Genomic DNA, 26598 nt, shown 5'->3' with positions numbered 1-26598 from the left:
ACCCTAAGTGAAGTGAATCAGACAGAGAAAGACAAATATATGATTATCACTTACATGTGGAATCTAAAAAGATGATACAAATGAATTTATTTATAAAACAGACACAGACTCACAAACATAGAAAACAAACTTACGGTTACCGAAAGGGAAGCGGGGGCATAAATTAGGAGTTCAATATTAACATATACACACTACTATATGTAAAACAGATAACAAGGACCTACTGCATAGCACAGGGAACTATATTCAATATAACCTGTAATAGAAATGAATCTGGAAAATAATAAATATATATGTGTATAACAATCACTTTGCCACACACCTGAAATTAACACAACATTGTAAATCAACCATACTTCAATAAAAAAAAATTAGAGGTATCAAAAACCCAAATCACGGAATATGGAAGACCTTCCAAATGTGCAGGTTTAGGAGGCAGAGAAAGGATGTTCATAGAGGCAAATTTAGATTATATACTCATAAAACAAAAAATAATCAACCAAAAAATTATTAGTGATGATAACAGAATACGGTAAACTGACTATGCAGAAGAGTAATACAGAAATTAAGATTTTCATCTATAGAATGTCCAGTCAGAAAATATAACTGGGGAAAACGCCCACTTAAAATAGCAACCCAAAAAGATGAACAGCATGGACTAAACTTAACAAGAGATGTCTAAGGATCTATACGAAAACAACTGAGAGACACACCAAAAATCGGAAGGCGTGTGACCCACAGTGTCAGTACTCCCTAAATGAATCTATACATTTAAAGCAACCTAGATGGAAAAAAAAACAAAACCAAACCAAAACAGGAGTTTTTGTTGTGGAGGAGAGGTGAGACCTACAGAAGATGACTTTAAACTTCATATATAAAAATAAATAAACAAGAATAGTCATGAAGATTTGGGGGAAAAAAGAGCACTGTAAAGAGGAACTAGCCCAAAGGTATATTAAACCTACTAGAAAATAACACGTATTTGTAACAGCAAAACATAGGAAACTTCGAAGTAATGAGGTAATATGCAGGCTTTTTTTAAAGAAAGAATGTGTGACACTATATACTGATGTAGAAGATTTACAACATTTTGTCAAGGGGAAAAAAATTCATGAAAAGGCTTGTATCTTCTTCATTTCTGTGTGGAAAAAAAAAACAAGTAAAACAGTGTGTTCAGTGCACTCTCCTTTAGGTAAAAACAGGGCAAATGTAATTACTGAACCCAGAAGTTAACACACACAGCGCAGCTCTGGAGTCATCCACAAGGCACTGCTACTATTAGTTGCTTCTGGAGAAGGGAAACCGGTGGACTATGAGGTTCGTGAGAGAAGGATTTTTTTCACTGTTATTTTCTTTGGTTTTTTTGGATTTTGTACAATTTTGAAAAATAAGTCAATATAGAAATACCTTACAACTAACTTTGGAATGTATCTCATTTCAAGTATCAAATGACGACTATCTGGTCAATTACATAGAAAAAAGGAGACAGTATGTTTGGGGCGTTAGGATGCCTGCTCTCTCAGACGCCCTCCCCAAGGAAGATCAGGAAATTCTCATGCGAGACCACTGAGGACGTAAGGGTGGGAAGCCAACCCCATCTGTCTGTTGCATGAATTAAAAAAAAAAAAATCAGGTGGTCTGTAGGCCACTGGACACATTTTCTCCGATGGTGGTCTGACTGTTATGGTAACACTCGGCTTTTTATTTCACAATGGCCTATTTAGCTAATCCTTTTGCAAAACCCTCTTTCACCCCAATTTTGGAGTTACTTCATACTGACCTCATTGACTGTATATAAATGTTTCTTATTTATGGCTATAATCCTATCACATATTGTAAAGCTTTCCCAATCCACGCAACCCACGCTACAGGCTAACCAACAATGAGAGTTTTCTGTTGGTTGTAGGCTTTTGGACTCAGATACACTTACACCACGCTATAGGGAGGCATATTATAATGGGATTCCATTCATCTAAGTTGGGGCCCCCAATACTTGTTATTCCAAACCTACATCTATCTCACTTTGTAAATGCTGTCTGTAACTTGTCAGCACACCCTTAAATTAGGGAGCTCATTTTTCTCAAGCAAAGAGTGAAAAATTAAGAATCTTAATATTTAGATTACAGAATTCCAGGATGCAACCAGAAATAGACAATTAACAGGGTACCTTTGTAACAGCAGGACCCTATGAGGCCTCCTAGGGACAGGTCCCCCCCCTACCCCCAGCCCCAGCCATGTCCTCCACCTGCCTCTTGTTCGTGGAAAAGCTTAGTCTCCCAGATCTCAGCTGAGTCACAAAACCCTGGCCCAAGAATTAATGACTGAAAGAATGTGAACATGTACTACTAAAAAACAGCAACTGGGCCTGAAGAACTGTTAACAAGGCCTTCCTTGCTTCAATTTGGGAAAACTCTGATGCGCCATGCCAGCTCAGAACTCCCATAGGATCAAATGACGCCTCAGCTGCAACCAGGCTGCTTTTTCTGATCCTAGTTTCCTCACCTCCTTACATGTCTATGCTGTGAACTTCCTACTGAGCCTTCCACACACAGCTCTTGGTCTCAGAATTCGGGAAACTAACCTAAGATAAGCAGTTCCAGGAATGGTCCAAGGATGTGTGCTCTAAAACAGGATCTGGACACAGATCGCTCGCTGGCCAGATGCCAGGGACGGCCCCTGGGATGCCGTGGCCGTGCGCTGTTCCTGTTTTTCCTGGGGACAAACTAAGGAGGGATGCTGGTGGGGGACTCCTGGCTGTGCAATACTTCAGGTGCTTAAGAGTGATGAGAGACAGTGTGACCACAAGAACTTTGGAATTGGGTACCAACTTCCAAGAGGAACTGATTTACTGAAGAGATAAAAACAGATTTGGGGTGACTGATGACCAATCCAGTCAGAATGTGACACCCACAGGGTCTCTGGCACCCCCGAATTAAGCCCTCATCTTCTGCAGTCAGGCAGACTCACTACAGAAGTAGTGCTATTTCAGAGAAGTTTGGATTCTTAGCTGCAGCAAGTCTTCTGTGCCAAAGTCAGGGTCCTAATGAGAAAGCACTGAAACCCCTAAAATTGGGGTGAAAATACCTGGGTAGATGCAGTTAAGAATTGCAAAGTCTCCAAATGCCCTGAACCCAACAGGCTCATGTCAAGCCCCCCACCTTTACTGGGGATGCACTGGGATGACTAAAGGAGGAGAGTGAAGCTGCTGCAGAAGCCAGGAAAGCAAGCATAGGATTGCACCCTGAGGGTGCTGGGCAAGGAGGAGAGCAGAATACTGAACTGGATGCCACCATGAGAACACTCTCCCCACGGATGATGCTAGCATGATTCCTGGAGGATCACAAAAGCTGTGATCCATACTCACTGAAATAGAAAGGTAGAAACTTCCGTGGTGGATGGTGGGAAAAAAGGACTGAAGGCTCAGAGAAGTGGACATGCTAAAGTGGATCTGCTCCTTACAGCTAAAAAACCCACCAGCCAACAAGGGTCCCAGGAAAGCCTCTGTTTACCAAAGTGATGGTGCCTGTGCCTGTGCTCAGCCGAGCCCGGTATCCGTGGCCCAGGGCTAACAGCTTACAAAACTAGGCTCCCTGCTGGGCCTGAGAACAGTTGAAAGTAAAGTAACGTGAGCCAGGTGGTAGTGCGTAGCTTTCAGAACTAACGTGGGCACAATTTTTGCAAAGAGTGGTGGGACTGGAGTGGCACCAGGGAGTTCCAACTTGGAGATGATTAAGAGAACATGGTGTTCCTGGAGGCAAGACAGATGTGCAGCCAACAAGGGCACTGCTTAATATACAGTCAAAAGACATCAATGATCAGAGGCAGAGGGCAGTATCTCAGTAAAAATCACACTCCCTTGCTCAGTTTTCCGATCAGACTGGGAACCCACTGGCTAAAGGAGAGGCTGATTCTTTCTGAGGAAGGACACATTGTGGGGCAATTTAGCAAAGGGACTCAAAGTAAGTATAATAAATAAATGTCAGCTTCTTGATACCAAAGACCACAACATGAAACCTCAACAATTCATTATAAAATGAAAGGTAACCTAGTGTTTGCTCATCCTTTTGAAAGTCCGTTCCCCGGAAAAGCAGCTAGTTGTCTTCTGCAGGACGGTTCAACTAGATTTCTATTCTACTTATTTTAGCCTTTTTCCCCTCCTATAACCACAAAATAACCAATTCCTCCTATTTTTAGATATTTCTCTCTTTTAATGGGAAGTTTTTTTGTTTGTTTGTTGTTGCTTGATGTCAGGGCAGTGAAATAGTATACCTTCTCCCTCCACGTATGCATGGTAAATGTTATAGGAGCTTTTGAGTTTCACCTTAACATCTTCCGGATAAAGCCCCCTCCCTACCCTATCCATTCCAACCCAATTCCTGCTACTGCAGTGCTTCAGTACCTTCAATGAAGTATGATTCCACGTAAAATCACAACTCCCATCTCAGACGTGCATGAAGTGAACTGACCACGCGGTTTACTTCTGATTTAAACACCTGGGCGGATCCCCACCCGCTCTGGTCCTTCCTGAGAATGGGTGCTGCGAAGTCTAAAAACAGGGAACACCACACGAATGGATCTGTAATACTTTTGTAACAGCTCTTACCATCCGGGTCAGTTGTAACACCAGCCTTCACTTAGAGACCTTTGTGTGCAACGACGTTCTGACTGCGGCGATAGCAGCGCGCACACCAGAGCTCATCTTCCGTCCACAGATGGGATGGGAGTGAGGAGAGGGGGGCCCGATGCCAGGGACCCAAGTCGTCTCCCGGGTATCAGGTTTGCCAAGAGAGCTTCCCTGTCCTGCGACGTTGGCCGACCCGCACCGCAGGCGCGCAGACGGCAGCCTGGGGTCGCCGGAGGGGCGGCTCCGGCAGAGGCCGCGCGCCTGCAGCAGGGACAAGACGGGCTGAAGGGCCGGCCCTCGCGTCCGGGGGCCCACGCCGCCAGGAGGTCCGCGAAGGATCGGCTCCTGCACTTGCACACGGAGGGCAAAGCCATGCCGGGTGCACCGCGCGTCTCCTGAAAGGTCCTCACCGACCGCTGGGCGGGGATGGGGGCTTTCCAGCACTTTCCAGGCGCGCGCACAGCCTGTCTCGGAAGCGCGGGCGGGGCTGGCGGGGCGGAGCACGTGCGGCCGCGCCCGTGACCAGGGCGCCATTGCTGGCCGCCAGGGCGGCAAGAGCGTGGGGGCGGCGGCGGGGGCAGGCTGGCCGGGGGCCTGCGCCGGCACTGCGTCACCTTCCGGATCGCTCAGAGGCAGAAGGGCAGGTACCGGCGGGGCACCGAGCTCCAGCAGCAGGGCGGCGCGGGGCGGGCAGAGGCGGGGCCAGGACGCCGGCCGCCGGATGCGGGGCCGCTGTCTCTCTCCGAGCTGCGGCGCGAGGGCGTGGCTCCCGCGGGCCTGGCCTTCCCCAGCGCAGCCGCGGGAGCAAGAATGCGGAAATGTTCCAGAACATTCTGCAAGGAGGGAAGAATTAGAGGGCCTGGTGGGGCCGGTAGCGGTCCGGCCCCATTTGCTTAGTGCTTTATGGTTTTGTTAGGAGGCGCTGCGGTCAGGCGGGCGAGGCTGCTGGCCGGCGCCCAGCGGCGCTGGAGGCCAGACGCGGTGAGATGCGCCACTTAGAGCAGCAGCCCACGGGCCGGGTCGTGCAGAGAGTGAGTGAGTAACAGCGTATCAGGAAAACACACAGGGCCATACCCAGCGTTTACCACCTTTCTGTACGTGCCCAGCTCTGTCCCAAGTTCTCGGCGTGTGTATCTCATTTGAGCCTCAAAACACCCTTCAATTGGAGGTGGATTGTTTGTTTATTGTTCCTTTTTTACCGTGAAGGAAACTGAGGCTCACAGAGGTTGAATAATGTGCCCAAGGCCGCACACCGGCTAAGTAACAGCCCAGGGTTTGGAGCTAGACTTCTGCGTCCAGAGTCGTCAAAGTTAACCGCTAGACGTCAGTGTGATCAGGAAGACTGACGGAAAGGAAAGGTGCGCGTACACGTACACACAAACACACACACACACACAGAGTCAGCGTAAATAAAGGAGATTATAGTAAAAAAAAATGTGGGTAAGCCGTTTTCAAGCCATTGAAAAATTAAAGACCAAAAAGAGGTTTCCCAGGGAAACAACTCCTGCCTCAGTGCTGTATTATCAAAGTCTGTGCTCTGAATTCCAAACGCACCAGACAGCAGGATCACAAGAATCAGTTCATGGGTAAAACTCTCTCCTTATCCACCCATCTATCTAGTATCTACATAATATATATTATTATTACATTATATAAATATATACGCTTGTATTTGTGTATATAAATACGTGTATGTATACATATATTCTGTATTTATGAATATATTTATATTTATTACGTATATATATGCATTCTGTATTTCTATATTGCTGATGAAGCCTGAATAATAAAATGCTAAAGACCTTTGTTCTTCCCAAGTACACTTAAGAATTACCATTGTTTAAGGGAGTTAAAACTCAACACCTTAAACATTTTGTAAAGTGTCTGTCCACCCAGACATGGGCACATACTGATCACCGTTAGCACTGCCTAGGGATTCTGAGATAAGTTTGGAGGACACTTGCCTACCTGATAAATGCAAGTAACTTCCAGAACGCTCTTCCCTGTAGCAGATGAAGATATGGAAAGAAAACTCAACACATCTGAGAGTGTCAGGCAAAATGATCAGCACTCACGTTCCTAAAATTAAAAAGGGAGTAAGCAAGAATTCAGAAAAATAATCCAGAAGCAATATTCACAAAATGCAGATACACACATCAGAACTATTTGGCTGTAACAGACTTCCTTTAACACATTTTTGTTAAGTTTTTTTGTTTGTTTCCTTTTAGCAGCACACACCTGGTAAATGTTACCACCTGATAAATGCAGTTATTACTAGAAAGCAGGCTCTGGAAGGGCAGAGATTTTTACTGTCTCATTCACTGCCAGTTGCCTGGTGCCTACAACAGTGCCTGGCATGTCACAGGCCTTCAGTCACTTGTTGAACAAATGAATGGTTCTCTGAAAAACCCTCTCCTTTGATGCTAGTATTTTCAACTCTACAGTAACTACTGAGAAGAAAAAATTATGGAGTATACAGGCTATAGACGGCCATGCCCTTTGGAAGTATTAGACCATCTAAGAGCAAGTTTGTTTGTGTTGAGGACCCACCAACTGTTACACAGCAGTCAAGTTCAAGGATTACTGGGATCAGGATATCTTGTCTGTCCTTATTCATCTTTAAGCAAGTTCTTTATAATTAGATTCTAATTGGCTTCCAGAAAGGTTCTGTGTGTTTGTGAGAGAAAGATGAGAGAAAGACGGAGAGGGGAGGGAAGATGATCTTTTTAATGTTAAAGCTCTTATAAAAGTTGTATCTCAATATATGTAGAAAACTCAGTTGACAAGACCCAAATCCTATTTATGATTAAAAATTGTTCAACAAACCAGGAATAGAAGGGAGTTTCCTAAACCTGATAAAGGGCTTCTGTGAAAAATCTGGGTAACATCATACTTCATGGTGAAAGACTGGATGCTTGCCTGAAAATCAGAAAAAAAGGGGGGAGGGCACTGCCTCCTTTGAATTATTCCATACAACTTTGTTTGGAGGTTCTAGCCAGAGAAATTAAGCAAGAAATGAAAAATGACATGACTATGAGTGCAGGAAATCCTATGGAATATGTAGAAACTATTGGAACTAATAAAGGAGTTCAGCAAGTTTCCAGGATACAGTCCCTATAAAAAAACTAATTGTATTTTTACAAAATAGCAATAAACAAATAGAATGAAGTAAGAAACAATTCAATTTGTAATAGCATACAAGAGTAAAATACTTAGGAAGAAATTTAACTTAAAATGTTAAATTAAAAAGGACTAAACTTAAAAAGCCCTGTGACTTTGACATTGAAAACTACAAAACATTTTTAAAGCAATTTTAAAAGAAGTAAATGGAAAGATAGCCCATATTAATGAATAAAAGTACTTAACATTGTTAATTTGACAGATCTACAGTTTCAATGCAGTTCCTATCAAAATCCCAACATATGTTTTGCACAAATTTAAAAGCCAATACTATGTTGAGAAGTTTTTGATTATTGATTCAATCTCTTTACTCGTTATTGATCTGTTAAGATTTTCTACTTCTTTCCAGAACCGGAAGTATTCTCTGGCAAATTCTACCACATATTTTAAAAAGAATTAATGCCAGTCCTTCTCAGATTCTTCAAAAAAATTTAAGAGAAAGAAACACTTTTAAATTCATTGTGAGACCTGCATTACCCTGACATCAAAGCCAGTTTAAGGACACTACAAGAAAACTATAGGTCAATAACTCTGATGAATATGATCGCAAACTTTTTCAACACAATATCAGCAAACCAAATTCAAAACACATTAAAAGAAATTATACACCATGACCAACTGGGATTTATCCCTGGGATGCTATGATAGTTCAACATACACAAATCAATAAATGTAACACATCACACTAATAGAATGAAAGATAAAAGCCACATGATCATTTCAATAGATACAGAAAAGCCAGTTGACAAAGTACAACATTCTTTCATGATAAAATTCCTCACCATACTGGGTACAGAAGTAACGTAACTCAACATAATAAATGTCATATACGACAAACTCACAGCTATTATACTCAATAGTAAAAAATTGAAAGCTTTTCCTCTAAGATTAAGAACAAGATAAGGATGTCCACTCTCACCATCTGTACTCAATATAGTCCTGGATGTCCTAGCTAGAGCAGTTAGGCAAAAAAAAGCAATAAAATGCATCCAAATTGGGAAGGAAGAAGTACAATGTCATTTTTTGCATATTATGTGATTTTATATATAGGAAACCCAAAGACTCAACCAAAATCTATTGGAACTAATCAATAACTTCAGTAAAGTTGCAGGATATAAAATCAATATTCAGATACCAATTGCATTTCTATACACTAATAATGAAACATCTGAAAAAGAAATGTTAAAACTACCCCATTCATAATAGCATCAAAAACAATAAAATACATAAAAATAAATTTAACCAAGGAAGTGAATGATGCATACAATGAAAACCACAAGATTTCATTGAAAGAAACTGAGGAAGACACAAACAAATGGAAAGACATTTCCTATTCATGAGCTGGAATAATTAATACTGTTAAAATGCCCATGTCACCCAAAGCCATCTACAGATGCAACACAATCCCTAATAAAATTCCAGTGTCATTCTTCACAAAGCCATAAAAATGTTTTTTCCATTTATATGGAACCACAAATGGCATCAAATATCCAAAACAAATCTGAGAGGGAAAAACAAAGCCAGAGGCATCATGCTTCAAACTATAGTACAAAGCTATAGTAGTCCAAACAATATCTCACTGGTATGAAAATAGGCATACAGACCAACGGAACAAAATAGAGAGCCCAGAATTAAATCCCTGCATATACAGTAAGCTAATATTCAACAAGGAAGCAAAAACATCCAGTGGGGAAAGGACAATCTCTTCAACAAATGGTGTTGAGAAAACTGGGTAAGTACATGAGAAAAATGAAAGTGGACCTCAATCTTACACTACCCTCAAAAATTAACTAGAAATGTACTTAAACATAAGACCTGATACCATAAAACTCTTAAAAATGTAGAGAAGAATCTCCTTGACATTGGTCTTGGCAATGATTTCTTAGATATGACATCAAAAGCAAAAATTAACAAGTAGGACTACATTAAATGCAAAATTTTCTGCACAGCAAAAGAAACAAAGTGAAAAGACAACCTGAAGAATGGGAGAAGATATTTGCAAACCATATATCAGATTAGGGGTTAATATACAAAGTATATAAAGAACTCATACAACTCAACAAAAAATGAGTAATCAAACTAAAAAATGGGCAGAGGAACCAAACAACTCAATAACAACACAAAACACAAATAACACACAAAAAAATCCAATAAAAAATGGCAGAGGAACTAAATAAGACATTTTTCCAAAGAAGACAATCAAATGGCCAAAATACATTAAAAGGGGCTCAACGTCACTAATCATCAGGGAAATGCAAACCAAAACGACAGTGAAATATCACCTCACACCTGTTAGAATGGCTGTCATCCAGAAGAGAGGAGATAAAAAGCGTTGGTGAGAACAGGTAGAAAAGGGAACCCTTATACACTGTTGGTACAAAGGTAAATTGTTTCAGCTAGTATGTAAAACAATACGGAGTTTTCACAAAAAAATTAAAACAGAACTACCATAGGTCCAGCAATTCCACCTCTGGGTATACACCCACATGAAATGGAAACAAGATATCAAAGAGATGCATGCACTCCCATGTTTACTGCAGCATTATTCACAATACCCAAGATAACAGAACAACCTTAAGTTCCCATCAATGGATAAATAGGTAAAGAAGACGTGGTAAATATACATACAAAAAAACATTATTCAGCCATGAGGAAGAAGGAAATCTTGCCATTTGCTACCACACAGATGAGCCTTGAGAACATTATGCTAAGTGAGATAAGTCACACAAAAAAAGACAAATACTCTATAATATCACTTAGGTGTGGAATCTGAAAAAGCCAAATTGTAAAAAAAATTGGAGAGCAAAGTGGTGGTTACCAGGGGCTGTTAAATTGGGGAATAGAAGAGATGTTAAGGGTATGAATTTGCAACTAGTAGTAATTAAGTCCTAGAGATCTAATACACAGTATAGTTAAAAATAGGCAATAATATTGTATTATAAACACTGCACTCTGTAAAAGGCTGGTTCTTAATTATTCCAGTCACAAAAAAGAAATGATAATTATGCCACATAATAGAGGTGGTAACTTTCACTGCCACAGCAATCATAGTACAGCATATAAACACATCAAGTCAACTTGTTGCATACTTTAAATTTACACAATGTTATATGACAAATATATTTCAGTTTTGAAAAGGCAGTACTAGAATTTACACAGAAATACAAAGGACTCAGAATAACCAAAACAATATTGAAAGAGAAAACCAAAGTTGAAAGACTCACACTTCCCAATTTTAAAACTTACTACAAACCTACAATTTTGAAGATAGTGTGGTCCTGGCATAAAAAAATGACATAAAGTTCAATACAATGGAATTGAAAACCCAGAAATAAACCCTCAGGTTTACAGTCAATTGACATCTGATAGGATGACAAAATTCATGGGAGAAAGAATAGTCCTTTAACAAATGGTGTTGGGACAACTGGATACTCTCAGGCAAAGACTGAATTCAGCTTCTTCCTTGTACCATTTTTGGTGTAGCTCTAAATTAATCAAAGTCCTAAGAACTAAAACTATAAAATTTTTAGAAGAATTTAGGTATTTGTATCTTAGGTAAATCACCAAAGACAAGCATAAAGGAAAATACAAATAAAGAGCCATACAAATTGAAAACACTGTGAATCAAAGGACACTATCAAGAGTGAAAAGACAAACCGAAGTAATGTGGCAAAATATTGGCATTTATATATCTAAGAAGAGACATATATAAAACATACGTTGAAACCTTGTAAGTCAATCATGGAAAGACAAATTACCCCACTAAAATGTGGGGGAGTGGATACAGCTCAGTGGTACAGTGCATTTTTAGCATGCACGAGGTCCTGGGTTGAATCCTCAGTACTTCCACTAAAAAAAAAAAAGTAAAAAGATGTCAAGGACTTACTGTGTAGCACAAGAAACTACATTCAATATCTTATAATAACCTATAATGGAAAAGAATCTGAGAAAAACTGAATCACTTTGCAGTACACCTGAAACTAACACAACATTGTTAATCAACTATACTTCAATTTCTAAAAAAGTAAAAAGAAGTAATCAAAATAGGGGGAAAGAATCTGTATAGATATTTCTCCAAGAAGATATAAAAGTGGCAAAAAAGCACATGAAATATTCTCAATACTATTATCTATTAAGAAGTGCAAACTGCAACATGAATGGACCTGGAGATTGTCATACTAAGTGAAGTAAGCCAGAAAAAGAAAGAAAAATACCATATGATACCACTTATACGTGGAACCTTAAAAAAATGACACAAAAGAACTTATTTACAAAACAGAGACAGACTCACAGACAGAGAAAACAAACTTATGGTTACCAAGGGGAAGTGGGTGGAGGGATAAAGTGGGAGTTCAGGATTTGCAGATACTAACTATTATACATAAAACAGGTAAACAACAAAGTCCTACTGTAGGGCCCAGGGAACTGGGTTCAATACCTTATAATAGCCTATAATGAAAAAGAATATATATATATATGAGAAATGGGGAACCACTTCACATCCATGAGCACGGCAATAATTAAAAACCAGGTAATAATAAATATTTATTACAATGTGGGAAAATTTAAACCTTCATACATTCCTGACAGAAATATATAATGGTGCAGCCCTTTGAAAAATGGTCTGACAGTTCTTCAAAAAGTTGAACACAGAGTTACTCTAGGACATAGCACTTTCATTCCTAGGCGTACTTCTAAGAGAAATGAAGACATATGAAAAATGTGTGCATACCTGTTCATAGCAGCAACATTCATAATGGCCAAAAGGAGGAAATGATCTAAACGCTGTCAGTGGATGAATGGATAAATAAAATAAGGTATATTCATACAAGGGAAAAGTACACAACCATAAAGATGAATAAATAATGTATGATCCAATCATGCATGAGCCTTGCATTTACATGAGAAATTTACACATGAAAGACCACATATTATATTATTCCATTTATATGAATAGTCCTAATAGGCAAATCCAGAGATTGAAGGTACATTAGTGTTTTTCAGAGCTGGGGGAGAGAACAAATGAGGAATTACCACTTTTGTGGTACAGGGCTCCTTTTTGGGGGGATGAAAATGTTTCAAAATTATGGTAATGGTTGAACAACTCTGTGGATTTATTAAAAACCATTGAATTGTATCATCTAAATGGGTGAACTGTATGGCATGTGAATTATGTATCAATAAAACTGTTTGCAAAAATAAAAAGAAGGCCCATGTTCTTTCTTTTCAAGTTTCATGTGTCTTCTTCTCAGGGCAGCCAGTGCTAGGCACTTGCTCTTCCCCCAAATTCCAACAAACACAAAGGATATGGGTCAAACCTCCATTAAGCCCACCCCAGGGGAAATGGGGGCAGACATCCTTGGAGAAAAAGGATGAAGGATGCTGGCCACGAGGAGTGTGAGTGCAGACTGGCTCCAGGAAGCAGCATGGACACAAACACAGTATTACGTTGATGCCTTTATCCTCAAAAAGGTGAAGCATGTGCACCTTGGACTGTCTCTTGGCAAGAGGGTGGCTGTTTTAAAGAGTGGGAAGAAGAATGTTTTATTTTGTAAAGTAGCTGTATGTGTGAGAAATACATCACAGAGGGGACAAAACAAGTGAAAATGGTTGATAGATTCACTGCAATTCCCTCAAAACCGGAAACGATGGTTTGTTTTTAAAACTTGCTCAGAACAAAAAGAAATATGAGGATTTTAAAAGTAAGACTTAGAATTAATGGGTTTTACTGAGCTTGAAGATTAGAGTTTGCTTGATGGGTGCTATATCCAGGGGATCATCATGCTTAATATGTATCTGCAATAATCATCAATAAAAAGCTTCAAGGTCAAGAACAATACCTGGTAACGGGGAAGGAGCAGTACATATACCCGTGTTCACATGAAGGGTGACTTCCCAGGACACAACAGATGTAAAAGAGTTTCATTCTAATAACTCACTTTAGAGCTGGTGCCCTGGGGTTATAAAATTTCACCAGCTTATGAATATTAAGGAAAATCTATTTGTATCAACTGTTTCATGGTTTATAGCACATTTGTTATCTCACAGCCATCGACTGTTGAACTGCAAGAGTTTCTGGAAACCATTTAGACCCCCATTCCGTGTCCATCTTACAGACATGGAAAGGAAACTGAGGACCAGAGACTGAGCCTGATTTGTCCAAGGACACACAATGAGTATCTCCTAACATCTGATCCAGAATTCATTCTCATCTGGAATGAATGAAGATATCTGTTCTTTCAGCAGGCAATGGATTTATCATTAGAATACATCATTTCAAAGCAAGGGACCATTTAAGATGTATAGCATTTTAGGCAACATTTGAATGATATAAATAAACTTTTTATATAATCTTTAAGAAAAAAACGGTTTGGTGTTTAATGCTTTTCAAAGTGTAAAATGTAGGATTATTTTAATCATTCCCAGTGGCATTTAAACAAAGTGGACTATATGAGAAGAGAAAATTCTCAGGGCATGTTATGATTTCAGATCAGCCTCAAAGTTTTCAACATAATGACTTAAGTCCTAACTCTTGTTCTTCCAGCCAAGCCAGGGAAGCAGAAATGAACTATAATGTCCATTTCTCCCAGTCCTGTGCCCTCAGCCAGGGAGTATCGACATTACATCAGTAATGACTACAGGTATATACCTGGGCATCAGTTACAGGTCCCTCTCTCAGGTTTCCATACGGGGGATGGAAACAATGGCAGTGGGGTGGTTTAACTACAGTGACACTGACCAGCTCTCTCACCTGCAGGATGTCTGTGGTCAGAGTCGAGTTCTCATTCACCGAGGCAGCGTAGCTCTCTGGCTCACTATAAAACACATCCAGCTCATCTCTCACATCCACAAACATGCAGAACTCTGTGCAAGTGGACAGGAACACAGAGATTTCAAGTTCTGACTTGAGTCCAGCCTTGCAGGTGAAAAGCAGACAAGTCTCTGGTTCAGAGGCCAGTTTATCCCGTGCATTTGAACCTCTTCTGAAATTGCCATGGGCGCTGGCTCTGTTGTGATATACGTGACTGTGAGTTCCTTGGAAACAGAGGTCAGTCCACATTCTGTTCTCCACTCTTCAGTACACAAGACAGGGCCCCACAGGGCTTAAAGAACTCAACAAACATCAGTGGACTAAGAGAAAAAAGAATCACTAACTATGAATAAGGGCAACTTTGGGCAAGATTCCAGTCCTTTCTCACACTGCCAAGTTCTAGAAGGAATTGCTTCCATGTGTAATGCTGCCCAGCCCCCTCATCCTATCATTATTCCATTGTTTTTCTAGTTCGTTCTGCCATCATTTTCTACCAATTAAATCCTGTTTATATCTGAAAGGAGAGCTCAGTTGCTATCATCGTCAGTCAAATACCAATCTAGAATAATTCACTGAACTTCTACAGCTCTTTCACAGTATCCTTATGTGTCTTAAAATGGTAGTTAGTTCATACAAAGTCTTTAATCCTTCTTTAGTCTATGAATTTCTCCCTGGCCAGGTTGTGCTAAATCAGCTCTGTCACCCTTTTACCTTCTAGCTCTGTGGTTGGAATAAAGTCAATACTCAATGAAGATTTGTGAAGCAGAATAAATCCAAGTGAGTTATTCACTGTTGCAGGGAACTCTAGCTATTCATCAAAGTCCATTCTTCCCTTCTTTGGACACCGTAGCTGGACAGCATTTCCCAGCCTCCTTCATTTTAGGTGTGTTCATATGACCATTTCTTGTCAGTGGAAGAGGAGTGGGACTGCTGTGCACCACTTCCAGATCCAGCCAACCAACTTTCACAGCTGATATGCCAGTATATTAACACTCAGTGTTGGTGTCTGGTATTAGATATTTAAAACTCAGGAAAAGGATGTCATTAAGATGGTGACAAAGCTTGTTCCCAACCTCAGTCCTCTCACAAGCAGACCAACTAGCTATTATTCATAGACAAGCAACCTTGTAAAAATCCCCAAATTAAGAGGCGAGGCTGAAGCATTCCCCTGGAAAACAGAGACCAAGAAGGACCACATGGTAAGGAGCAGCAGCAACACTCTGACTGCATGACTCCTCCCCAGGCAAACAGAGCACCACACTGAGAGGGCGGGCCTACAGTTTCTCCAGTGGGAAAAAAAGAGCCCAGAAGAGGCAGTCAGCTCCCCCAGCCTTCCAGGGCACTTCCCAGGAGGCCCACTTGAGTCTTGTCTCAAAGGGATTAATGATAAAATAAGTCTTCCAAATGTTAAGACGAAGTCTGCACCCCTGCCTAACAGCAGACCACAGCCTGAGTAGCTGTCTGAGAGGTTCTGCCTGTGGACCTGCTTGAACACAGAATCCAGCCAGTGGCACGATCCACTTGGGGATCACAGCCTGAGTGGCTGTGGCTCCATCAGACTGAGGCATATATTTATACAGTTCATATGAAAAGGTCATAGGTCATAAAGATAGGTCATATGAAAGCCCAGCAACTTCAGCCAATGAGGAAGCCCACCCAGCAGCCCCACTGTAATGCAGAGCCCAGCTAGCAGACCTGCCCAACAAGGAGCCCAGCCACAGCACCCTGCCTGACCTCAGAGCTCAGGAGTGGCCTCCCCCAAATAGAGATCTGACAGCAAACTCCACCAGACCATGGATGCTATGAGTTGACCCACCCAGGACCCCAACATGGGCTGACTTTTGAAGGACTATCCCTGATGAAGCAAATCTGTCAAGCCCAGAAGAGGAGACCACTTATTCAAATGTGCAGATACCAATGCATAGAATCAAAGATCAAGAATAATCAGGTAAACAAAACACCACAAAAGAAAATGAATACAATTCCAATAACTGACTGTAAAGAAAAGGATAACTATGAACTGTCTGACAAAGAATTCAGAATAATCCTCTCAAACTAGTTCAGTGATCTACAAAAACACACAGAGAACAAAACTGGAAAAACAATTTATGACAAAATAAGAAGTGCAATGTAGAAATAGAAACCATAAAACCCATAAATTTTAGAGCTGAAGGATTCAATAGAGAGCATCAACATCAGACTCAACCACCCAGAAGAAAGAATTTCTGAAGTGGAAGATAGGTTACATGAAACTATCCAGTCAGAAGAGAAAAACAAACATAGAAAATGAATGTAGAATGCTTAAAGCACTTATGCAACACCAAATAGGAAAACATTATATGTATTATGGGACTCCCAGAATGAGAAGAGAAAGAAAAAGAGATAGAAATTCTATTTAAAACAATAATGGGTGAGAACATCCCAAACATGGCAAGAAAAATAAACATTCAGATACATGAAGCCCGAAAGGACCCAGATAGGTTGAACCCAAAAAGGGGCACACTGAGACACATTATAATTAAATGTCAAATCAAAAGTTAGAGATTTTTTAAAACAGCATGAGAACATTCATTCATCACATACAAGGGAGTGCCCATAAGAACAGTAACAGTTTCTCTGCAGAAACATTGCATGCCAAGAGAGTGAGATGGTATCTTCAAAATATTGAAAGAAAAAAACTGTCAACCAAGAATCCTGTATGAAGCAAAGCTGTTCTTCAGAAATAGAGTTAAAGATTTTCCTGAAGATACTGTGCAGGGAGATTTCATCACCTCTAGACTTAACCTTATGAGAAATAATAAAGGGAGTTCTTCAAACTAAAATATAATGATGGTAATTAACATCATAAAAACATGGGATTGTGTTAAGTTCATTGTTAATGGTAAATATATATCAAAGTCAGATTCTTCAGTATTGTAAAGGTGGTGCATAATTCACTCTAAACTCGAGGTTCGAAGTCAAAAAATAAATTATATTTTAAAAATAACTATAATAACTTGTTCTGAAATACATAACATGTAAAAGATATAAATTATAATATTGATAACCAAAAATGTGAGGGAGGATATGAAAAGTATAAAGCTTCTAGATGCTTTTGAAGTTAAGTTTGTTATCAGCTCCAAATAGGATAAGTTATTTTAAGTAAGCCTCATGAAAACTATAAAAGGAAGAGCCTGTAGTAGATACACAAAAAAAGTATTATAAGGTGCCAAAATACATCACTAAAAAAGTCATCAAATTACAAAGGAAAGTAGCAAGAGATGAAGTAAGGAACAAAGACCCTATGAAGCAGTCTGAAAACAATTAATCAAATGGCAATTGATATTTCTTACCTATCAATACTACTTTAAGCATAAATGAAATATGTTCTTTAATCAAAGGACATAGAATGGCTGAATGGATTTTTTTTAAAAAAAGATCCAATGATAGGCTGCCTACAAGAGATTTACTTTCAGTTTAAATACACAAAGAGACTGAGAGTGAAGATACCGGAAAAGGAGGGGAGAGTGTAGCTCAGTAGTAGAATGCATAGTCAGCATGCATGAGGTCCTAAGTTCAATCCCCAGTCCCTCCATTAGAAATAAATGAATAAACCAAATTACACCCCTCCCCCAAAAAACCAAGACAAACAAGAAAAGATATGGGAAAACATTTTAAGGAAATGCTAAGCCAAAGGTAGTAGGGGTAGCTATACTTGTATCAGAAAAAGATATTTTAAGTTAAATGTGGTGAAAAAAGACAATAAAGGTCATTATATGATGTTAAAGGGGTCAATACATCAAGAAGACATAACAATTGTAAATATTTATACACTCATCATTGAAACACCTAAACATATAAAGCAAATACTAAAAGAGCTGAAAGGAGAAATAAACAGCAATACAATAATAGTTAGGGGCTTTAATACTCCACTGTGAAAAAGGGGTAGATTATCCAGGCAGAGAATAAATAAGGAAACAACAAAATTGAACAACACTATTGGCCATATGGAACTAATAGATCATGTACAGAAAATTTCATCCAAATGCAAAAGAATACACATTTTCTTAAGCACACCTGGAACATTTTCAATATCACACTTTAAAAAGTGGATAAAACAACTAGACAGGAGATTAATCAGGAAATAGATCTGAAAAACATAAACCATCCAGACCTACCACACATTTATAGAACACTCCACCCACCAACAGCAGAATATATATTCTTCTCAAGTGCACATGGAACATTTACCAGAAGAGAACATATGTTAGACAATAAAACCAGTATTGATTATATTTAAAAGGACTGAACTCATACAAAGTATGTACTCCAACCATAATGTAATGAAATTTTATATCAACTAGAGAAGGAAATTTGAGAAATTCAAAATTATGTGGAAGTTAAACACCGCAGTCTTAAAAAAAAAAAAAACTTTGAGGTTAATGAAAGTGAAAGTATAATAAAACAAAACATATAATAAATTATATTAAAAATACACACATTTAAAAAGTAAATATGTAGAAAGATATAAAATCAATAACCTGATGTTTCAACTTAAGAAACTAAACAGAAAACTAAACCCACAGCAAGGAGAAAAAAAGAAAGAAAACAGAGAAGAAATAGAACAAAAATGAGTAAAATAGAGAATAAAAAACAATAGAGAAAATCAATTAAACCAAAAGTTGGTTCTATGAAAATATCAACAACAGCTAGACTGACAAACAAAAAGAGAGTGAGAATATTCAAATTACTAACATCAGGACTAAAAGAGGTGACAGTACTACCAAACCTACAGAAATAAAACGGATTATTAGGGAATACTATGAAAAATTGTACAACAGCAAACTAAATAAGCTAGACAAAATGGAAAAATTCCTAGAAAGATACATACTACAGAAACTGAGTCAAAAAGAAATGGAAAATCTAAATTGACTTATAACAAATAAAGAGATTGAGTCAGTAATCAAAAACTTCCCACAAAGAAAAGCCCAGGACCAGATGACTTCATTCATGAATTCTATCAAATGTCTGAGGGGTATGGCCAAGACGGCAGAGTAAGAAGACCCTGAGCTCACCTCCTCCCATGGGAAACACCAAAATCACAACTATTTATAGAGCAACTATTAATAAGAGCGGAATTAGCAGAAAAGATATCCTACAACTAAAGACATAAAGAAGGAACCAGAACGAGATGGGTAGGAAAGGCAGAGATGTGGTATAGTCAAGATACATACCCCAGGTGGGCAACCCACAAGTGGAAGAGTAATTACAATAGCAGAAGTTCTCCCCAAGGGGAGAGGGGTCTGAGCCCCTCATGAGGCTCCTGAGCCCAGGGGTCCTACACTAGGAGAATGAGCCCCTGGAACATTTGGCTTTGAAGACCAACAGGGCTTACTTTTGGGAGAGCCAGAGGGCTGTGGGAAAGAGACTCCAGTCATAAAAAGCACACACAAAATCTCACATGTTTCAGGACCCAGAGCAGAAAAAGTCATTTGAAAGGAGCCTGGGTCAGACCCATCTGTTGATCTTGGAAAGCCTCCTGGAGAGACAGGAGGCAACTGGGGTTCACCCTGGGGACACAGACACTGGCACAGCCATTTGGGGAGCTTGTTCTACCACAAGGACCCTGGTGCTAGCAAGTACCATTTTTGAATCCTCCCTCTAGATTATCATCACTGAGACCCAGCCCCGTGCACCAAGCTGTCATTACCAGTACTGAGACATCTCAGGCAAACCAAGCAACTAGCCAGGTGGGGACATAGCCCCACTCACCAGCAGGCTGGCTGCCTTAAGACCCCAGGGGCACAGAACTACCCTGAGACATGGCCCTATCCACAAAAGGGCCTAGGACCCAGCCGTGCACCCCAGTGCACCAGCACTAGCCCAGAACCCCAGGGCCCTGCAGCCAAAGACCCCAGGAAATGGGTCCTCCCACCATGGACCATCACTAGCCTTGGGATGCCTCAACCACTGTGGGCAGGCGTTAGTTCCAGGACCCACTGGGCTCTGGCCCCAACCTCCAGCAGACCAACACACCAACTCTAGAACCCCTAGAGCCCTAAAACCAGAGATCCTGGGACCCGGCTTCACCCACCAGTGAGTCAGCACTAGCCCCAGGACCCCCTGGGCCTTAGCCCTACCCACCAGGAAGTCAACAACATCTCTGGGACACCCTGAGCACCTCAGCCACCTGCACAAGGATATGACCCCATCAACCAGTGTGACACCCCAGACCCAACAGCCAGTTGTGTCAGGAAACAGCCTGACCCACTAGTGGGTCAAAACCAGCTACAGAAACCCCAGGACCCTGCAGCCAGAGTCCCTGGAAAATTTCTCTGCCCACTAGCAAACAAGCACTAGACCCCTGGGCCCCTAGTGCCCTCACTTTATTCACCAGCAGGTTGACACCAGCCTTAGGACACCCTTGAGCCCCAGACCTTCCTATCAGCAGGTTGATGTAAGCTCTGAGACACTGGGATACTTTAGCCATCCATCCCAGGATTCAGCCCCACTTACCAGCAAGCTGACATCAGATCACACAGTCAGCCATTTCAGGAAATAAACCCACTCACCAGTACCCTACCCTGACAACCACCAACCCCAAAAACTGGCTCTGCTAACCAGTGAGCCAGCACTAGCCCTGGAACCTCCTGGGCTCTGCAGCCAGTGACTTTGTGACATGGAAGCACCCACCGGCAGCCAGCAGCTTCCACACAAGGCAGAGCCTGGCGACCAATTAGACCAGGGGCCAGCAATGCCTACCAGATTGCCCTCAGTAGTCGGCCTGCCACAACAGAAGGACCCATGCAGCCCACATATAGCTCTGGTGACCAGAAGGGAGTATGCTGTTGGGACTTATAGGACATCTCTTTGAGAAAGCCTCCTCTCAAAGGTCAAGAAATGTAACTGACTGACAAACTATACAGAAAGAAACAAATTAGGTAAAATGGGGTGACGGGAATATGTGCCAAATGAGGAGCAAAATAAAACCCCAGAAGAATTAAGTGATGTAGAGATTAGCAATATATCCAATAAAGGGTTCAAGGTAATAATCACAAAGATGCTCAAAGAACTCTAGAGAAGATTGGGTGAACAGAGCAAGAAGTTAAAGGTTTTTAACAAAGAGTTTAAAATATGAGGAAGAACCAAACAGATATGAAGAATGCAGTAATTGAAGTAAAAATACACTAGAAGGAATCAAAAGTAGATTAGATGATACAGAGGACTGGATCAGCAAGCTGGAAGACCAAGGAGTGGAAATCACTCAAGCTGAAAAGAAAAAAGAAAAATGAATAAAAACAAAAAAGAACAGTTTAAGACACCTCTGGGACAACATAAGGCATACTAACATTTGCATTTTATGAATCCCAGAAGAAGAAGAGAGAGAAAGGACAGAAAACACATTTGAAGACCTAATAGCTGAACACTTACCTAGCCTGATAAAGGAAACAAATGTCCAAGTCTAGGATTCACAGAAAGTCCCAAAGAAGATGAACCCAAAGAGGACTACACCAAGACACACTGTAATTAAAATGGAAAATATTAAAAATAAGGAGAGAATATTAAAAGGAGCAAAGGAAAAGCAACAAGTTACACACAAAGGAACTCCCATAAGGCTATCAGTTGACTTTCCAGCAGGAATCGTACAGGCCAGAAGGGAATGGCATGATATGCTTTAAAGTGATGAAAAGGCAAAAACCTACAACCAAGAATATGTTATTTGGCAAGGCTTTCATTCAGATTCAAAGGAAACATCAAAAGTTTTACAGACAAGCAAAAGCTAAGAGTTCAGCATCACCAAACCAGCTTAAAAAAATTTTAAAAGGACTTCTCTAAGTGAAAAAGAAAAGGTCACAACCAGAAATATAAAAATTACAAAAAGAAAAATCTCATTGATAAAAGCAAATATACAGTAAAGGTAGTAGGTAGCTAAGTCATCACATATAAAGGTTAAAAGCCAAAAAGTAAAGTTATCTTTATATCCTCAATAAGTAGTTAAGGGAAACAAAACAAAAAGATGTACAACATGACTTCAAAAACAGTAAACAGGGGGAAGTATAAATGCAGAGTTGTTAAAATGTGCTTGAATTTATGACATCAGTAACTTAAATATATATTAAACATATATGTATATTATACATTTACTTCATGGGTAATCACAAACCCAACAATCCATGATACACACACACAAAAAGAGAGAGGAATTCAAACATAATACTAAAGACAGTCATCAAATACAAGGGAAGAGAGCAAAAGAGGAAGGCAGGACCAAAAAAGAACTATAAAAAGCAACCCAAAAGAGTAAAATGGCAAGAAGTACATTCCTATCAGAATTATGTAAATGTAAATAGACTAAATGCTCCAATCAAAAGACATAGAGTGGTTGAATGGATTAAAAAAAAGAACCATACATATGCTGTCCACAAGACATTCACTTCTGTGTCTCCTGTGTGATCAAAAGGCACACACAGACTGACTGAATGTGAGAGGAGTAAAAAGACATTGTATGCAAATGGAAATGAAAAGAAAGCTGGGGTACCAATACTTATATCAGACGAGATAGACTTTAAAACAAAGATTGTTGTAAGAGATAAAGAAGGACATTAAATAATGATCAAAGGATCAATCCAAGAAGAAGATATAACAATTGTAAATATATATGCTCCCAAAATAGGAGCATCTAAATACATAAAGCAAATAATAACAGACATAAAGGGAGAAATTGACAGTAACAAAATAATACTAGGAAACTTTAACACTTCACATATATCAATGGAAAAATCTTCCAGACAGAAAATCAATAAGGCTACACTGGCCTTAAACAACACGTTAGATCAATAGGGCTTAGTAGACGTATGTAAAAAATTCCATCCAAAAGCAGTAGAATACATATTCTTTTCAAGTGCACATGGAACATTCTCCATGATAGATCACATGCAGGGCCACAAAACAAGTCTGAGTAAATTTAAGAAAACTGAAATCAAGCATTTTTTCCAACTACAACACTATGAGACTAGAAATCAACAAGAAAAAAAAAACTGCATAAAACCACAAACATGTGGAGGCTAAACAACTTGCTACTAAACAACCAAAGTATCACTAAAGAAATTAAAGAAGAAATTTAAAAAAAAATACTGGAGACAAATGAATACGAAAACACAACAATCCAAAATCTATGGGAGGCAACAAAAGTAGCTTTCAGAGGGACGTTTATAGCTAGACAAGCCAACCTCAGGAAATAAGAAAAATCTCAAATAAATTACCTAATCTTACATTAAAAGGAACTAGAAAAAAAAAAAGAACAAACAAAGCCCAAAGTTAGGAGGAGGAAAGAAATCACAAAGATCAGAGCAGAATAATGAAACAGAGACTAAAAATACAATAGATAGGATCAATGAACCAAGAGCTGGTTCTCTGAGAATATAAAATTAATAAACCGCTAGGCAGACTCATAAAAAAAGAGATGGCCCACGTCAGTAAAATCAGAAATGAAAAAGTTACAACCAACACCACATAAACACAGAGGGTCATGCGATTACTATGAAAAATTATATACCAATAAATGGACAACCGAGAATAGACAAATTCCTAGAAATGTACGATCTCCCAAGCCTGAACCAGGAAGAAGTAGAAAATGTGAACAGACCAATTAACAGTAATGAAATTGAACGTGTAATTTTACAAAACCTCCCAACAAACGAAAGTCCAGTACCAGATAGCTTCTCAGGTGAATTCTATCAAACTTTTAGAGGAGAATTGACACCTTTTCTGAAACTATTCCAAAAGACTGCAGGGAATAAGCACTTCTGAACCCATTCTATGAAGCCAGCATCACCCTGTTACCAAAATGAGACAAAGATTTAAAAACAGAGAGAAAATTACAGGCCAATATCACTGATGAACATAGATGTAATAATCCTTAACAAGACATTAGCAAAGTGAATCCCCCAACACATTAAAAAGATCATACACCATGAGCAAGTGGGGTTTATCCCAGGGATGCAAGGATAATGCAGTATCTTTAAATCAATCAATGTGACAGGCCACATTAACAAGTTGAAGAATAAAAACCATATGATCCATCTCAATAGATGCAGAAAAAGCTTTTGATACAATTAAACATGCATTTATGATAATAAAAAAAACTCTCTAGAAAGTGGGCATAGAAGAAACGTACCTCAACATAATGAAGGCCATATATGAATAAACTAACAGATAACATCATACTCAATGGTGAAAAGCTGAAAGCATTTCTTCTAATATCAGGAACAAGACAAGATGCCCACCTATGCCGCTTTTATCCAACATAATATTGGAAGTCCTAGCTACAATAATCAGATAACAAAAAGAAATAAAAGGAATTCAAACCAGAAAGGAAGAAATGAAACTATGACAGTTTATAGATGACATGATACTATACATAGAAATTCCTAAACACACCACCAAAAAATGACTAGAACTCATCAGTGAATTTGGTGAAGATACAGGATACAAAACTAATGTACAGAAATATGTTGCATTTCTAACAGTGAACTGTTGAAAATAGAAATTTAAGGAAATAACCTCATTTACAACTGCATCAAAAAGAATTAAATATCTAGAAATAAATCTAACCAAGGAGGTAAAAGATATGTACTCAGAAAACTATAAGACACTGATGAAAGAAATTGAAGACAATACCAACAGATGGAAAAATATACCATGCTCATGGACTGGAAGAACTAATATTGTTAAAATGACCATATATCAAAACACCAATGGAATTCTTCACAGAACAAAAACAATTTCTAAAGTATTACTGGAAACACAAATGACCCCAGGTAGCCAAAAAAAATCTTCAGAAAGATTAACAAAGCTGGAGGTATAATGCTCCCTTATTTCAAACTATACTACAAAGCTACGGTAATAAAAACAGAGTGGACTGGCAAAAACAGATATACAAAGATCAATGGAACAGAATAGAGACCTCCAGAAGTGAACCCATACTTATATGGTCAATTAATCTACAATAAAGGAGACAAGAATATACAATGGGGAAAGACAACCTCTTCAATAAATGGTGTCAGAAGAACTAGACAGCTACATGCAAAAAGAATCAAATGGCTATACTCTCACATTATGCACAAAAATAAATTCAAAATGGATTAAAGAAATCTAAGACCTGAAACCATAAAACTTCTAGAAGAAAACATAGGCAGTAAGTGCTCTGACATTGGTCTGAGTAATATTTTTAGGTATGTATCCTCAGACAAGAGAAACAAAGGCAAAAATAAGCAAATGGGACCACATCAAACCAAAAAGCTGCTGTACAGTAAACTATCAACAAAATGAAAAGGCCAGCTACAAAATGGTAGACGATAGTTGCAAACAACATATCTGATAAGGATTTAATATCCAAAATATACAATGAACTCATATAACTCAATTATCAAAAAACAAACAAAAAGGGGAGATGACCTGAAGAGACATTTTTCCAAAGAAAACATCCAAAATGCCAACAGGTACATAAGAAGGTGCTCAACATCACTAATCATCAGGGAAATGCAAATCAAAACCACAATAAGATTTCACCTCACACCTGTCAGAATAGCTATCATCCAAACGACAAGTGTTAGCAAGGATGTGGGGAAAAGGGAACCCTAGTGCACTTTTGGTAGGAATGTCAATTGGTGCAGCCACTATGGAAAAAACACTACAATGTTTCCTCTCCAAATTAAAAATAGAAGTACCATATGACCCAGAAATTTCACTTCTGGGTATTTACCCAAAGGAAACAAAAACACTAATTCAAAGAAGATATATGCACCCCTATCTTCATTGAAGCATTACTGGTAACTGCCAAGATATGGAGGCAACCTTAATGTCCACAAATAGATGAATGGATAAAGAATTTGTTATATATAAATACACTGGAATGTTACTCAACCATAAAAAAAGAATGAAATCTTGCCATTTGTGACATGAATGGACCTAGAGGGTATTATGCTAAATTGAATAAGTCAGA

General features: G+C 39.3%; 1 long non-coding RNA gene across 1 annotated transcript in view; it reads right to left on the bottom strand.

Annotated features, from left to right (window-relative positions):
• Nucleotides 1-3738: 3738 nt before the first annotated feature.
• Nucleotides 3739-26598, bottom strand: part of LOC141579244 (uncharacterized) — a 40756-nt gene continuing 17896 nt past the window's right edge. The window contains exons 2-3 of the long non-coding RNA XR_012510397.1: nt 6593-6703; nt 3739-5457 (exon numbers count right to left, since the gene is read on the bottom strand). This is a non-coding gene — a long non-coding RNA (uncharacterized LOC141579244). The remainder of the gene's footprint in view (nt 5458-6592; nt 6704-26598) is intronic.

This window comes from Camelus bactrianus, chromosome 11 (assembly GCF_048773025.1).
Source record: "Camelus bactrianus isolate YW-2024 breed Bactrian camel chromosome 11, ASM4877302v1, whole genome shotgun sequence".
Taxonomy (NCBI): domain Eukaryota; kingdom Metazoa; phylum Chordata; class Mammalia; order Artiodactyla; family Camelidae; genus Camelus; species Camelus bactrianus.
This window is presented reverse-complemented; position numbering and strand designations above follow the sequence as displayed.